This window comes from Aquarana catesbeiana, linkage group LG10 (assembly GCF_042186555.1).
Source record: "Aquarana catesbeiana isolate 2022-GZ linkage group LG10, ASM4218655v1, whole genome shotgun sequence".
NCBI classification, from domain to species: Eukaryota; Metazoa; Chordata; class Amphibia; order Anura; family Ranidae; genus Aquarana; species Aquarana catesbeiana.
In genome coordinates this window covers 126032460-126047876 of record NC_133333.1, presented here as the reverse complement: position 1 = coordinate 126047876, position 15417 = coordinate 126032460, and the positions used below count along the sequence as shown (strand labels likewise).

The 15417-nt window shown below is 44.3% G+C and overlaps 1 protein-coding gene and 1 pseudogene across 1 annotated transcript in view; both read right to left on the bottom strand.

The window, feature by feature from the left end:
* The window catches only part of TBCEL (tubulin folding cofactor E like), a 130106-nt gene that overhangs the window by 50364 nt on the left and 64325 nt on the right, over positions 1-15417 (bottom strand). The window lies entirely within an intron of this gene.
* Positions 11732-11850, bottom strand: LOC141111557 (5S ribosomal RNA; annotated as a pseudogene).

Sequence of the window (15417 nt, the reverse complement as noted above, 5' to 3'; positions counted from 1 at the left end):
TTGTTATTATGTTTTATCATGTTTGCTTTTCAGGTATGCAATTTTTTATACTTTACCGTTTACTGTGCTTTATTGTTAACCATTTTTTTGTCTTCAGGTACGCCATTCACGACTTTGAATGGTTATACCAGAATGTTGCCTGCAGGTTTAGGTATCATCTTGGTATCATTCTTTTCAGCCAGCGGTCGGCTTTCATGTAAAAGCAATCCTAGTGGCTAATTAGCCTCTAGACTGCTTTTACAAGCCGTGGGAGGGAATGCCCCCCCGAATGCCCCCCCCCCACCGTCTTCCGTGTTTTTCTCTGGCTCTCCTGTCTCAACAGGGAACCTGAGAATGCAGCCGGTGATTCAGCCAGCTGACCATAGAGCTGATCAGAGACCAGAGTGGCTCCAAACATCTCTATGGCCTAAGAAACCGGAAGCTACGAGCATTTTATGACTTAGATTTCTCCGGATGTAAATAGCGCCATTGGGAAATTGGGGAAGCATTTTATCACACCGATCTTGGTGTCGTCAGATGCTTTGAGGGCAGAGGAGAGATCTAGGGTCTAATAGACCCCAATTTTTTCAAAAAAGAGTACCTGTCACTACCTATTGCTATCATAGGGGATATTTACATTCCCCGAGATAACAATAAAAATGATTAAAAAAAAAAAAAAAAATGAAAGGAACAGTTTAAAAATAAGATAAAAAAGCAAAAAAATAATAAAGAAAAAAAAAAAAAAAAAAAAAAGCACCCCTGTCGCACCCTGCTCTCGCGCTAAGGCGAACGCAAGCGGCGGTCTGTCGTCAAACGTAAACAGCAATTGCACCATGCATGTGAGGTATCACCGCGAAGGTCAGATCGAGGGCAGTAATTTTTGCAGTAGACCTCCTCTGTAAATCTAAAGTGGTAACCTGTAAAGGCTTTTAAAGGCTTTTAAAAATGTATTTATTTTGTTGCCACTGCACGTTTGTGCGCAATTTTAAAGCATGTCATGTTTGGTATCCATGTACTTGGCCTAAGATCATCTTTTTTATTTCATCAAACATTTGGGCAATATAGTGTGTTTTAGTGCATTAAATTTTAAAAAAGTGTGTTTTTTCCCCAAAAAATGCGTTTGAAAAATCGCTGCGCAAATACTGTGTGAAAAAAAAAAATGAAACACCCACCATTTTAATCTGTAGGGCATTTGCTTTAAAAAAATATATAATGTTTGGGGGTTCAAAGTAATTTTTTTGCAAAAAAAAATAACTTTTTCATGTAAACAATGAGTGTCAGAAAGGGCTTTGTCTTCAAGTGGTTAGAAGAGTGATGTGTGACATAAGCTTCTAAATGTTGTGCATAAAATGCCAGGACAGTTCAAAACCCCCCCAAATGACCCCATTTTGGAAAGTAGACACCCCAAGCTATTTGCTGAGAGGCATGTCGAGTCCATGGAATATTTTATATTGCGACACAAGTTGCGGGAAAGAGACAAATTTTTTTTTTTTTTTGCACAAAGTTGTCACTAAATGATATATTGCTCAAACATGCCATGGGAATATGTGAAATTACACCCCAAAATACATTCTGCTGCTTCTCCTGAGTACGGGGATACCACATGTGTGAGACTTTTTGGGAGCCTAGCCGCGTACGGGACCCCGAAAACCAAGCACCGCCTTCAGGCTTTCTAAGGGCGTGAATTTTTGATTTCACTCTTCACTGCCTATCACAGCTTCGGAGGCCATGGAAAGCCCAGGTGGCACAAACCCCCCCCAAATGACCCCATTTTGGAAAGTAGACACCCAAAGCTATTTGCTGAGAGGTATAGTGAGTATTTTGCAGACCTCACTTTTTGTCACAAAGTTTTGAAAATTGAAAAAAGAAAAAAAAAAGTTTTTTCTTGCCTTTCTTCATTTTCAAAAACAAATGAGAGCTGCAAAATACTCACCATGTCTCTCAGCAAATAGCTTGGGGTGTCTACTTTCCAAAATGGGGTCATTTGGGGGGGGGTTTGTGCCACCTGGGCATTCCATGGCCTCCGAAACTGTGATAGGCAGTGAAGAGTGAAATCAAAAATTTTCACCCTTAGAAATCCTGAAGGCGGTGATTGGATTTTGGGGCCCCGTACGTGGCTAGGCTCCCAAAAAGTCCCACACATGTGGTATCCCCATACTCAGGAGAAGCAGCTAAATGTATTTTGGGGTGCAATTCCACATATGCCCATGGCCTGTGTGAGCAATATATCATTTAGTGACAACTTTGTGCAAAAAAAAAAAAAAAAAGTGTCACTTTCCCGCAACTTGTGTCAAAATATAAAATATTCCATGGACTCAATATGCCTCTCAGCAAATAGCTTGGGGTGTCTACTTTCCAAAATGGGGTCATTTGGGGGGGTTTTGTGCCACCTGGGCATTCCATGGCCTCCGAAACTGTGATAGGCAGTGAAGAGTGAAATCAAAAATTTACACCCTTAGAAATCCTGAAGGCGGTGCTTGGTTTTCGGGGTCCCATACGCGGCTAGGCTCCCAAAAAGTCCCACACATGTGGTATCCCCATACTCAGGAGAAGCAGCTGAATGTATTTTGGGGTGCAATTCCACATAGGCCCATGGCCTGTGTGAGCAATATATCATTTAGTGACAACTTTTTGTAAATATTTTTTTTTTTTTTTTTTTTTGTCATTATTCAATCACTTGGGACAAAAAAAAAAAATATTCAATGGGTTCAACATGCCTCTCAGCAATTTCCTTGGGGTGTCTACTTTCCAAAATGGGGTCATTTGGGGGGGTTTTGTACTGCCCTGCCATTTTAGCACCTCAAGAAATGACATAGGCAGTCATAAACTAAAAGCTGTGTAAATTACAGAAAATGTACCCTAGTTTGTAGACGCTATAACTTTTGCGCAAACCAATAAATATACGCTTATTGACATTTTTTTTACCAAAGACATGTGACCGAATACATTTTGGCCTAAATGTATGACTAAAATTTAGTTTATTGGATTTTTTTTTATAACAAAAAGTAGAAAATATCATTTTTTTTCAAAATTTTCGGTATTTTTCCGTTTATAGCGCAAAAAATAAAAACTGCAGAGGTGATCAAATACCATCAAAAGAAAGCTCTATTTGTGGGAAGAAAAGGACGCAAATTTCGTTTGGATACAGCATTGCATGACCGCGCAATTAGCAGTTAAAGCGACGCAGTGCCAAATTGGAAAAAGACCTCTGGTCCTTAGGCAGCATAATGGTCCGGGGCTCAAGTGGTTAAGATGAATACAGATTCTCAAGAGAATTATCAAAGAGGAATAATGTGGGGTATAAAAAAATAGAAAATGCTTTATTGAAAAATACTAATATAAAAACATCAAATACCTTCACCATTGCAATAGTTAAAATATGACAATGTTGTCAGCACAGACAGGCAGCTGCAACAAAACATGCCTCCATCCCCATACACACCCAAGTCTAAGTATCCAATATGGGAAAGTAAGGCTGATCTGTGAAGGAAATGGCAGGCAGTCCCCGATCCACAATAGCAGTAATGCTGGGAATGTCAGTGTGAAAAAACAGACCTTGTAGGAGCCATACACAGACACTGCTGGATAGGGTGTATGAAGTGAAAAGGATCCTGCTCCCATCCCAAAGCGGATGTATTATGCTGGGTTAGACCCCCGGCCGGATGTCAAAAAAGTCGCACGCTAAGAACAATGTGCTCTGTGCTCGGTATGCAGTAGTTTGAATGGGACAGAGCAGAGCCGACAGGTGGTAGACTCCAGCAGGTTCAGACAGTGTGCAGTAAGGTCAGAGTAGTGCTGGATGGAGGTAGGTGCAAGTGAATTACCGGATTATACCGATTCAGTTAGTCTCACCACTCCTCAACCGCACTAAAGGATCCACCGGCCTGCTCTGGGATCGTCCACACTCCTCCTGTTATCTCTGCTTGATTGGTGGCTTAATTCCTGGGGCGGTAAGGCAGGTCTGTTGGTTCCTGTCTGTGTCAAAGCATCACAGTCGTGATGATGTCACCCTGATGCGTTTCACTCATCAGGTGAGTTTCTTCAGAACCAACTGAACTTAGCAGTAGATTGGTTAATTTGCAACTGCTCCAGATTCTGTGTGCACCAGCTTTAGTAAATCTCTCCCACTGTTTTAATCAATTGTGTAATTAGCACTAGTTATTAACACATGTTGCATTAATTCTGTCCTAAAAGATGTCACATTTTTCATTAAATGATTTAGAGTGCATTCACACTGAGGTGTCGGCGGTAAAGCGCCGCTATTTTTAGCAGCGCTTTACCGTCGTTTTGGCGGCGCTATTCGGACATTAGCGGGGCGCTTTAACCTCCGCTAGCGGCCGGAAAAGGGTTAAAACCGCCTGCAAAAGCGCTGCTCCAGCGGCGCTGCCCCAGCGGCGCTGCCCCATTGATTTCAATAAGGCAGGGGCGCTTTAGGAGCGGTGTATACACCGATCCTACAGCGCTGCAAAGATGCTGCTTGCAGGACTTTTTTACCGTCCTGCAAGTGCACTGCTCCAGTGTGAAAGCCTTCAGGCTTTCACACTGGAGAGACAGGAGAGGCTCTTTTCAGGTGCTATTTTTTTAGCGGTGTAACGCCTGTAAAGCGCCTCAGTGTGAAAGCAGTCTTATACATTTGGCTTCATTTCACATTATAGGTATTTTATTAAAAATAATAAAAACAACAACATAATGATATGCATCAACTTTATGTAATGAAATTATTTTATTCATCCTGTCACCACCAGAAAATGTAGTCATAAAGAAGAAGCAAAATAAATCCACAGACATTAGGCACTTAACCACCTCAATACAGTGCACTTACACCCCCTTCCTGCCCAGACCAATATTCAGCTTTCAGTGCTCTCACATTTTGAATGACAATTACTCAGTCATGCAACACTGTACCCATATGACATCTGCGTCCTTTTTTCACACAAATAGAGCTTTCTTTTGGTGGTATTTAATCACTAGTGGGTTTTTTATTTTTTTGCTATTAATAAAAAAAGACCATAAATTTTGTGAAAAAAATGCCTTTTTCTTTCTTTCTTTTGCAAATTAGTAATTTTTCTTCATAAATGTTGGCAAAATTTATACTGCTACATAGCTTTGGTAAAAATGACCGAAATTAGTGTATATTATTTGGTCTTTGTGAAAGTTATAGAGTCTACAAACTATGGTGCCAATCACTGAAAATTGATCACATCTGATCAGGCCTTCAGTACATCAGGTGAATCTCATTTCTTGAAACACTAACAAGTCAGGAAAGTACAAATACCCCCCAAATGACCCCTTTTCAGAAAGTAGACATTCCAAGATATTAAGTAAGCATGGTGAGTTTTTTTTAAGTTGTAATTTTTTTCCCACAATTCTTTGCAAAATTAAGATTTATTTTTTATTTTTTTTACAAAATTGGCATATTATCAGGTTATTTCTCACACACAGCATATGCATACAACAAATTACACCTCAAAAATACATTCTGTTACTCTTCCCAAGTATGGCGATACCACAAGTGTGAGACTTTTACACAGCCTGGCCACAACATACAAAGGCCCAACATTGAAGTAGCACCTTCAGGCATTGTACGAGCATAAATGACACATCTCATTTCTCAACCACCTATTACACCTTTGAAGGCCCTGGAACACCAGGACAATGGAATTGCCCACAAAATGACCCCATTTTGGAAAGCAAACACCACAACGTATATTCTATGAGGCATAATGAGCCTTTTGAGCGGTTAATTTTTTTCCAGACGTTTTTGGAAAATGTGGGGAAAAAAATGAAAACGCATTTTTTTTTTTTTACACAAAGTTGTCGTTTTATAAGATATTTCTAACACATAGCAAGTATATAGCAAAAATTACACCCCAAAATACATTCTGCTACTCTTACCGTGTATGGCAATAACACATGTGTGAGATTTTTACACATACAGAGGCCCAAAATTGAAGTAGTACCTTCAGGCGTGCTGTGCTAGGAGCATAAATTACACATCTCATTTCATTCCTACCTATCACACTTTTGAAGGTCCTTGAGCGTCAGGACAGTGGAATTACCCACAAAATGACCCCATTTTGGAAAGCAAACACCCCAACGTATATTCTATGAGGCATGGCCTGGTGACAGGTACTCGGGTAACTTGATGAGCTGCAGACGGGTACTCTGATGGCCTGGTGACAGGTACTCGGGTACTCTGATGGCCTGGTGACAGGTACTCGGGTTCTCTGATGGGCTACAGATAGGTACTCGGGTACTCTGATGGGCTGGTGACTGGTACTCAGGTACTCGGTACTCAGATGGACTGTGACAGGTACTCGGGTACTCAGATGAACTGTGACAGGTATTCAGGTACTCAGATGAACTGTGACAGGTACTCAGATGGAGGGGGGGCAATCAGTGTGTGTTGATGTGCACTGTAAGCGGTAACGAGATGTTACCGCAATCTCCTTCTCACACACGATCGGTGTGAGGAAAACCCAGTAACATCTGGTTACTGCTCTATGTTTACATTTAGTGATCGGCTGTGAAAGGATCACAGCCGATCACGTGGTAAACAGCCAACGGCCAATGGCTGTTTACCAGCGTCGGTGACAAGCAGTGTTCCCGGAAACACGCTGCCACCAATGTGCGCTCGCGATCACGCGCCGTGCAAAGTGGGGCGGTACCATCTGTGATCGGCCGTGACTTCATCGCGGCCGATCACGTGGTAAACAGCCATGCCCAATGGCTGTTCACCCCCCTCGGTGGCGAGCGGTGTCTCCGTGACACGCCGCCACCGAAGGTACAGGGCTGCGCACACACGATCGTGCGCATGTCCTGTTTAAATGGATGAACATCATATGACAGCCGGCGGGTGGCAAGCGGTTAAAGACCAGAGACCTGTTCAAAACATTTGTGATCAGTAAGAAAAGTTGTGTTAAAGAGTATAAACACAATTTTATTTATATATATATAGATATATCTATATATATAGATATATAGATATATCTATATATCTATATATATATATATAGATATATAGATATATCTATATATATTGTAAAGGAAAATTTAAAAACAAACATGTCTATACTTACCTGCTCTGTGCAATGGAATTACACAAAACGGCCCAAACGTCTTCTTCTCTGGTCCCCCGCCTTTGCTCCTGGCTCCTGCTATCTGTCCAGTGCCCCCACGAGAAGCTGCTTCTCATGGAGGTACTTTGTGCGTGCTCACTCCGGAACCCCTCTGCTGCGTCCATTGACACAGACAGCGGGATTCGGCCTCGCTCTTGTCTCTGCAGTTGATTGACAGAAGCGGGAACCAATGGCTCCTGCTGGCATCAATCTGCCCAATGAGAAGGGAGACAGTGGTGAGAGACGCTGCTCTCGTGCACGTCGCTGGATTGGATCGGGCTCAGGTAAGAATAACAGGAGGCTGGGGGATCCTGGAGCAGAGAAGGTTTTTTACCTTAATGCATAGTATGCATTAAGGCATTGCTAATTCCTAACTTCTTTGCTAAATCAGTTGTGGATAAGCATGTAGAATTTTCTTTGCAGCATCGGTTATTTTGGTCTTCATAGCTCATGTCCATGTCTAATCCTCCTGGAACTTGTGAAACACTGACATCTGCTGGCTAGTTCAATACATGATTTATCTAAAGAGAACACTTCCTATAAAGGCACTTTCACACTGAATCGCTGCGGAGTCGTTTATTTTTAGTGGCTCTTTATCGTAGTTTTAGTGGTTCTTTTCGGCTGCTAGCGGGGCGCTTTTAACCCCCGCTAGCGGCCGAAAAGGGGTTAAAAGCGTTGGCGCTGCCCACTGATTTCATATATATATTTATTTACACACATGCATATACACAGTATCTCACAAAAGTGAGTACATCCCTCACATTTTTATAAATATTTTATTCTATCTTTTCATATGACAACACTTAAAAAATTACACTTTACTACAATGTAAAGTAGTGAGTGTACAGCGTGTATAACAGTGTAAATCTGCTGTCCCTTCAAAATAACTCAACACACAGCCATTAATGTCTATGCCGCCGGTAACAAACGTGAGTACACCCCTAAGTGAAAATGTTATTTTTCAACCACAGTGACAGGAAAATGTAGAAATAATAGAAAACTTCTTGGTCAAAGGAATTTTCAGACAGTGTATGTGGTTTTCGTTCAGAAACTATATTCATTTTAAAACAGAATGTTAAAAGCGAGTGAAAATTTCAAACAACATTCTTTCATTCAGCGAATGTACAAAGATTTTTCGTATGAATATTCTCTTCTGAAAATTGATCCGTGTGGCCAGACCTAGCATAAGGCTTGGTGCACACCTATGCAGTTTGCCTTTGATCTGTTTTTGCAGTTCTTTTTGCTGTGTGTTTTGAATTTTGCTGCGATTTGCATTTTTACATTTTTTTCCAATTTGTTGTTGGGCAGATTAAAAAACACAAATTGCTGCAAAAACCCACTACATGCTTTTTTGCAGCTTCTCCATTGAAGTATATTGAACCAAAAAAGCACCATTCTGCATCGAAAAAAGTCCCTGACCCTTTCCAAATACGCAGCAGCTGAAAAAAAAAGCACAGATGTGAACGTGTCCCATAGGAAACCATGTTAAATGAACTGTAGTGTTTCTGCAAAAAGCACCAAAAAACGTATAGGTGTGAACAAGGCCTAAGACATTTAGTAACATAATGGGGTTAAAAAAAAAAACTAAAATTAGCCCTTTATAGTACAAAAAGAGCAGATAATCGCTACTGTAAGGGGTTAATTTTTTTTACTGTGGAACAGTGAAAGTAATACAGTAGTAATTTGCTCTTTTTGTACTTTAAAGGGCTAATTTTAGTTTTTTTTAACCCCATTATGTTATTGGCCGATTAATCAATCATGAAAATAGTAATCGATTAATGTCATAGTCAATTAATCGATTAGTTGTTTCGGCCCTACATACGTCTATTTCCCAGACAACTCTGGAAATGACACTGAGCACGTGCACTCAACTTCTTTGGTCGACCATGGCGAGGCCTGTTCTGAGTGGAACCTGTCCTGTTAAACCGCTGTATGGTCTTGGCCACCGTGCTGCAGCTCAGTGTTAGGGTCTTGCCAATCTTCTTATAGCTTAGGCCAGTGATGGTGAACCTCGGCACACCAGATGTTTTGGAACTACATTTCTCATGATGCTCAACTACACTGCAGAGTGCATAAGCATCATGGGAAATGTAGTTCCAAAACATCTGGGGTGCCAAGGTTCGCCATCACTGGCCTAGGCCATCTTTATGTAGAGCAACAATTCCTTTTTTAGATCCTCAGAGAGTTCTTTGCCATGAGGTGCCATGTTGAACTTCCAGTGACCAGTATGAGAGCGTGAGAGCGGTAACACCAAATAAAACACACCTGCTCCCCATTCACACCCGAGACGACCTTGTAACATTAAGGAGTCACATGACACTGAGGAGGGAAAAAATAGGATTTTTAAAACAGCTTACCTGTAAAATCCTGTTCTTTGAAGTACATCACGGGACACAGAGCCTTAGTAGTTACTATGTGGGTTATAGGCCACCTTCAGGTGATGGACACTGGCACGCCCTAAGATAAAAAGTGCACTCCCTATATAATCCCTCCCACTACTGGGAGTATCTCAGTTTTGTAGCAAAGCAACACACGTGTATACCAAAGAAGGAAGGGACCTCTGTGTCCCGTGATGTACTTCAAAGAAAAGGATTTTACAGGTAAGCTGTTTTAAAAATCCTATTTTCTTATTGTACATCATGGGACACAGAGCCATAGTAGTTACTATGTGGGATGTCCCATGGCAATGCCAACTGAAGGGAGGGAGACACAACAAAAATTAGGGCAATAAGAGACTAGAGGACTAATACTGCAGCCTGCAGTACCCTGCGCCCAAAGGCGATATCCTCATGACCTTTTACATCTATCCGATAGAATCTGGTAAACGTATAAACTGAAGACCAGGTTGCGGGCTTACAGATTTGAGCCATGGAGGCTTGGTGATGCACTGCCCAGGAAGCACTAACAGCCCTAGAGGAGTGCGTTTTGATTTGAGAGGGTGGAATCCACCTCTTTAACCATGAGCTTGTTGAATCTATTTAGAATAGTAGATTTCGAAGCTGCCTGTCCTCCTTTAGGACTTTCAGGCAACACAAATAAAAAAAAACATCCGTTTTCTGAATCTGAGCAATCACCTTTAAGTAGACATTGACTGCTCTCACCAAATCAAAAAAAGTAGTGATTTTTCTTCCAAAGAACAGGGTTCTGGAAAAAAAAGACGGTAGAACAATATCCTGGTTTAGATCAAAACCCGATACTACCTTTGGTAAAAAGTTAGGATGAGGATGCAATACTACCTCATCCTTGTGAACAACAAAAATATGGCTCTTTACAAGAGAGAGCAGCCAATACTGATACCCTTCTTGCAGCAGATATGGTTACCAGAAAAAAGTTTCCTTGTCAAAAAAGGACCAAGGGAATATGTCATATCGGCCCAAAAAAAGGCTGTTTTGTAATGCCGGCAAATCTAAATTCAAGTCCCAAGGGTTCAGGGGTTACTTAACCGGAGATTAAGCAGAGTTACCCCCTGAATATAGTTATGGACCAAAGAATGCGAAGCAAGTGGTCGTTGAAATAATACCGATAAGGCCGAGACCTGTCCTTAGAAACACTCAAGGCCAGCTTTATTTCTTACCCCATCTGCAAAAAAATCAAGGACTCTACCTAGACTTATTTCCTGTGGTGCAGCTCCTGGTTTCACACCAGGAGACATATGTTTCCCAGACTCCATAATATATAACCATGGAGGCTGGCTCTGCATAAACCAAGGTAGAAAACTACCGAACCTGACAGCCCATGCTTCTTCAGAGTGTGGGCCTCAATAGGCAAACCGTTAAATTTATCGTTTGTAAAGTAGGATGGAACTTTGGACCTTGCAAGAGAAGGTCGGGCCGTGAAGGTAGGGTCCATGGGTTCCCTACTGCGATCTCTACGATCTCTGCATACCAAGATTTCGTGGACCCCGCTGGGGGTCACAAGAATCAATGACTTCCCTTCCTGCTTGATCCTGTGAAGAAGCTGTGGATGCAGGCAGAATAGGAGGGAATGCACAAATGAGAACCGATTCCACGGGAATAGCAAGGCATCCGTTCTGCATGCTATCGGATCCTTTGTTCTTGACACAAAGTTGTCAATCTTTTTTGTTGATCCTGGACGCAAACAGATCGTTGTCTGGGATCCCCCATCCTTGATATATTGACAGGAAGATATCGGGGTAAAGGAACCATTCTCCCAGGAAAAACTGCTGGCGACTCAAGTAGTCCGCCTGCCAATTTTCTATTCCTAGAATGAAAACTGTCGATAGGCAAAGTACATTGTCTTCTTCCCAAGATAGGATAAGATTCACCTTTCTCTGGGCTGCACAACTTCTTGTGCCCCCTTGGTGATTAATATAGGCCATTGCTGTGGCATAAACGGATTGACTCCTAGCAGGACAATGCAGGACAATACCTTAAACTGAACGTTCAGGCCCTCAGAACCAAGTGTTCTGCCTGAATTTTTAAAATGTTAATGGGCAAGGCCATTTCTGATCTAGGCCACTTCTCCTGGACAGCTGCCTCTTTCAGGACTGTCCCCCAACCTAAACAAAAAAAGGTTGGCATATGCTGATACTATTTCCCAGGTAACTGAAAGAAGGATTTTCCCCTTTCGCAGATTTTTGGATGTTAACCATAAACTGAGGCTCTGGCGCACTCAGCCTACAGCACCTGGTATTTCCAGGTGGTCTTTCATCCGGGTACTAACTAGGCCCGACCCTGCTTAGCCTCCAAGATCGGACGAAATTGAGCACTATCAGGGTGATGTGGCCGTAGGCTTTGGAGTCGGACACATTGGGAATATAGAGCTTGAATTCTCTGTTTCAAGCCGATAGGATACTGCTTTGCAGCAATCTAAAATGAGACTGAGCATAAAGAACGGCCTCGAATGAAGCCACCATCTTTCCTGACAACCTCACGCAAAGTTGAATAGGAGAAAAACATCTTGTTTCGACTACCTAGATCAGTCCTTTATGGCGCTGACCTTAGCCTGGGGTACAAATACCCTTTTCTGGGTGTACCTATGATCAGGCCCAAGTATTTTCTTCATGTTTTAAAGAAGATTCCTCCTAGGTTGAGAATCCGACCTAGATATTCCAGGTAGTCAAATGTGGTGACCATACTTTTGGTCTAAGCGGGCTACCGACTGGTCTAACAAGAACAAATCAACTAGGTAAACCATAATCGTTATTCCTTGGGCCCTCAATCTGGCTAGAAAAGGAGCCAGAACCTTGTACTCGAGGTGTAGCAGCTGGATCGGAAAGTAGAGCTACACACTGAAAAAGAAGATTTTCCACTTGGAAAGAAAATATTACTAGTGAGCGAGGAAATAGGCATATGGAGATATGCATCTTCATGCAAAAAAGGGAGAGATTATATTCAGCAATTGAATTTTAGATTTTTGAGATCTAGAATGTCCATTTGGATTTAACCAAATCCCAATCTCTGCTCTTACATGGGGCCACCATAAACACTTTTTGCCAAAAGATGATCCAATGCTAGAGAGAATGATTTATTTTTCTCTGGATCCTTAGGAACATTTGATCTGAGAAAACAAGGAGACAGAAACTCTTGGAACTCCAGTTTGTACGTTGGAGCTATTGAGGAAGTCCCCCATTCGTCTTGACATTTCTTCTGCCAGATCCCTGAGAACTGTAGAAGAATTCTCCCTATTGAGCAAGCGGGGGCACCTCCTCATAAGGAGGTTACAGTATCCTGTAGGCTTCTTCCCTCAAGACCTCTTTTGTCCCTGGGGTTTACCCTGAGGATTACCCTTTGAACCTGACGGCGGAGGCTGTCGTGACTGCCTGGAGGCTGATGCCCCTGGCACAGAAGAAGGAACTTTGAAATGAAAAACAGAATTAGTCCTTCAGTTAAAAGGCAAAAGGGGGTATCTTTCTTTTGCTATAAATTCTTTAGATATATCCAAAATATCCCCAGATAGCTGTCTTACCGCAAAAGGGAAGACTAGTCAGGAGCTTCTTGCATGGCGCTTAGCGAAGGCGCAATCTGTCATAGAAACTATTGCAAACATAAAGTTGCCTCCTGGACCTGCTGAGCAGGATAACACCTGCTAAAACTGGTTTATCAACGATTAACCAATTACTTCAGCGCAGGCTGAGACACTCAACCTGCCAAAGAAAAAAAGTGCTTTTTTTTTTTTCATAATAGGAATTTTAACCTTTTATCCATTGGATCCCTAATGCCGCGTACACACGGTCGGACTTTCCGGCATACTTGGTCCGGCGGACCAGAGTGTGCCGGACAATCCGCCCGTGTGTAGGCGCCGGCGGACTTTTCCGGCGGACTTTTTCCCAAAAGCCCGCCGGACCTAGATTTGAAGAAAGTTTTAAATCTTTCCGCCGGACTCAGTTTCGGGCGGAAAGTCCGCTCGTGTGTGTGCTGGTCCGACGGAAAGCCCGCTCGTGTGTATGCTGGTCCGACGGACCAGATACGACACGAGGGCAGGGTATTGCATCTCGCGCTCGCTGCAATAGGAAAAACACATTTTCCTATTGCGGCGAGCGCGGGGCATACCAGGCCCTTAGGTCTGGTATGGATTATAAAGGGAACCCCCTACGCCGAAAAAACGGCGTGGGGTCCCCCCTAAAATCCATACCAGACCCCGATCCGAGCACGCAGCCTGGCCGGTCAGGAAAGGGGGTGGGGACGAGCGAGCGCCCCCCCCCCTCCTGAACCGTACCAGGCCGCATGCCCTCAACATGGGGGGTGGGTGCTTTGGGGGAGGGGGGCGCCCTGCGGGGCCCCCCACCCCAAAGCACCTTGTCCCCATGTTGATGAGGACAAGGGCCTCTTCCCGACAACCCTGGCCGTTGGTTGTCGGGGTCTGCGGGCGGGGGCTTATCGGAATCTGGGAGCCCCTTTAATAAGGGGGCCCCCAGATCCCGGCCCCCCACCCTATGTGAATGAGTATGGGGTACATGGTACCCCTACCCATTCACCTAGGGAAAAAGTGTAAGTAATAAAACACACTACACAGGTTTTTAATATATATTTTATTAAACAGCTCCGGGGGGGGGATCTTCCTCCGGCTTCGGGGGTCCCTCCGCTTCATCTTCTCCCGGCGTCCGGTTGGTTCTTCTCCCGGTGTTCCAGTTCTTCGGCCGGCTCCTCTGCTGTCTTCAGGTAACTCTCTTGCCAGCAGAGGTCCGGACTCCTGGGCTCCTGGGCTTCTGGGCTTCTTCTCTTCTCTTCTCTTCTCCAGATGTTGACACGACGCTCTCTCCGGCTGGACTGCTCTCCGAGGGCTGCGTTGTGACTTATATAGGCGGAGACCCTGCCCCCTTTTGATGTCACAGTCCCTGGGCATGCTGGGACTGTGACGTTTTAGGGGGCGTGGTCAACATCACCCAGTGACCACGCCCCCTAAAACGTCACAGTCCCAGCATGCCCAGGGACTGTGACATCAAAAGGGGGCGGGGTCTCCGCCTATATAAGTCACAACGCAGCCCTCGGAGAGCAGTCCAGCCGGAGAGAGCGTCGTGTCAACATCTGGAGAAGAGAAGAGAAGAGAAGAAGCCCAGAAGCCCAGAAGTCCGGACCTCTGCTGGCAAGAGAGCTACCTGAAGACAGCAGAGGAGCCGGCCGAAGAACTGGAACACCGGGAGAAGAACCAACCGGACGCCGGGAGAAGATGAAGCGGAGGGACCCCCGAAGCCGGAGGAAGATCCCCCCCCCCGGAGCTGTTTAATAAAATATTTTAAAAACCTGTGTAGTGTGTTTTATTACTTACACTTTTTCCCTAGGTGAATGGGTAGGGGTACCATGTACCCCATACTCATTCACATAGGGTGGGGGGCCGGGATCTGGGGGCCCCCTTATTAAAGGGGCTCCCAGATTCCGATAAGCCCCCGCCCGCAGACCCCGACAACCAACGGCCAGGGTTGTCGGGAAGAGGCCCTTGTCCTCATCAACATGGGGACAAGGTGCTTTGGGGTGGGGGGCCCCGCAGGGCGCCCCCCTCCCCCAAAGCACCCACCCCCCATGTTGAGGGCATGCGGCCTGGTACGGTTCAGGAGGGGGGGGGCGCTCGCTCGTCCCCACCCCCTTTCCTGACCGGCCAGGCTGCGTGCTCGGATCGGGGTCTGGTATGGATTTTAGGGGGGACCCCACGCCGTTTTTTCGGCGTAGGGGGTTCCCTTTATAATCCATACCAGACCTAAGGGCCTGGTATGCCCCGCGACGGGGCTCGCAAGGTGTCAATCTCGCCGATAAAAGCGGCAAGATTGACATCCTTTTCTAGTCCCGTCGCACCTGAGTCACGTTCAAAATGAACGGACTTGTCCGTGTGTGGGCAAGTCCGTTCATTCTGAAAGTCCGCCGTA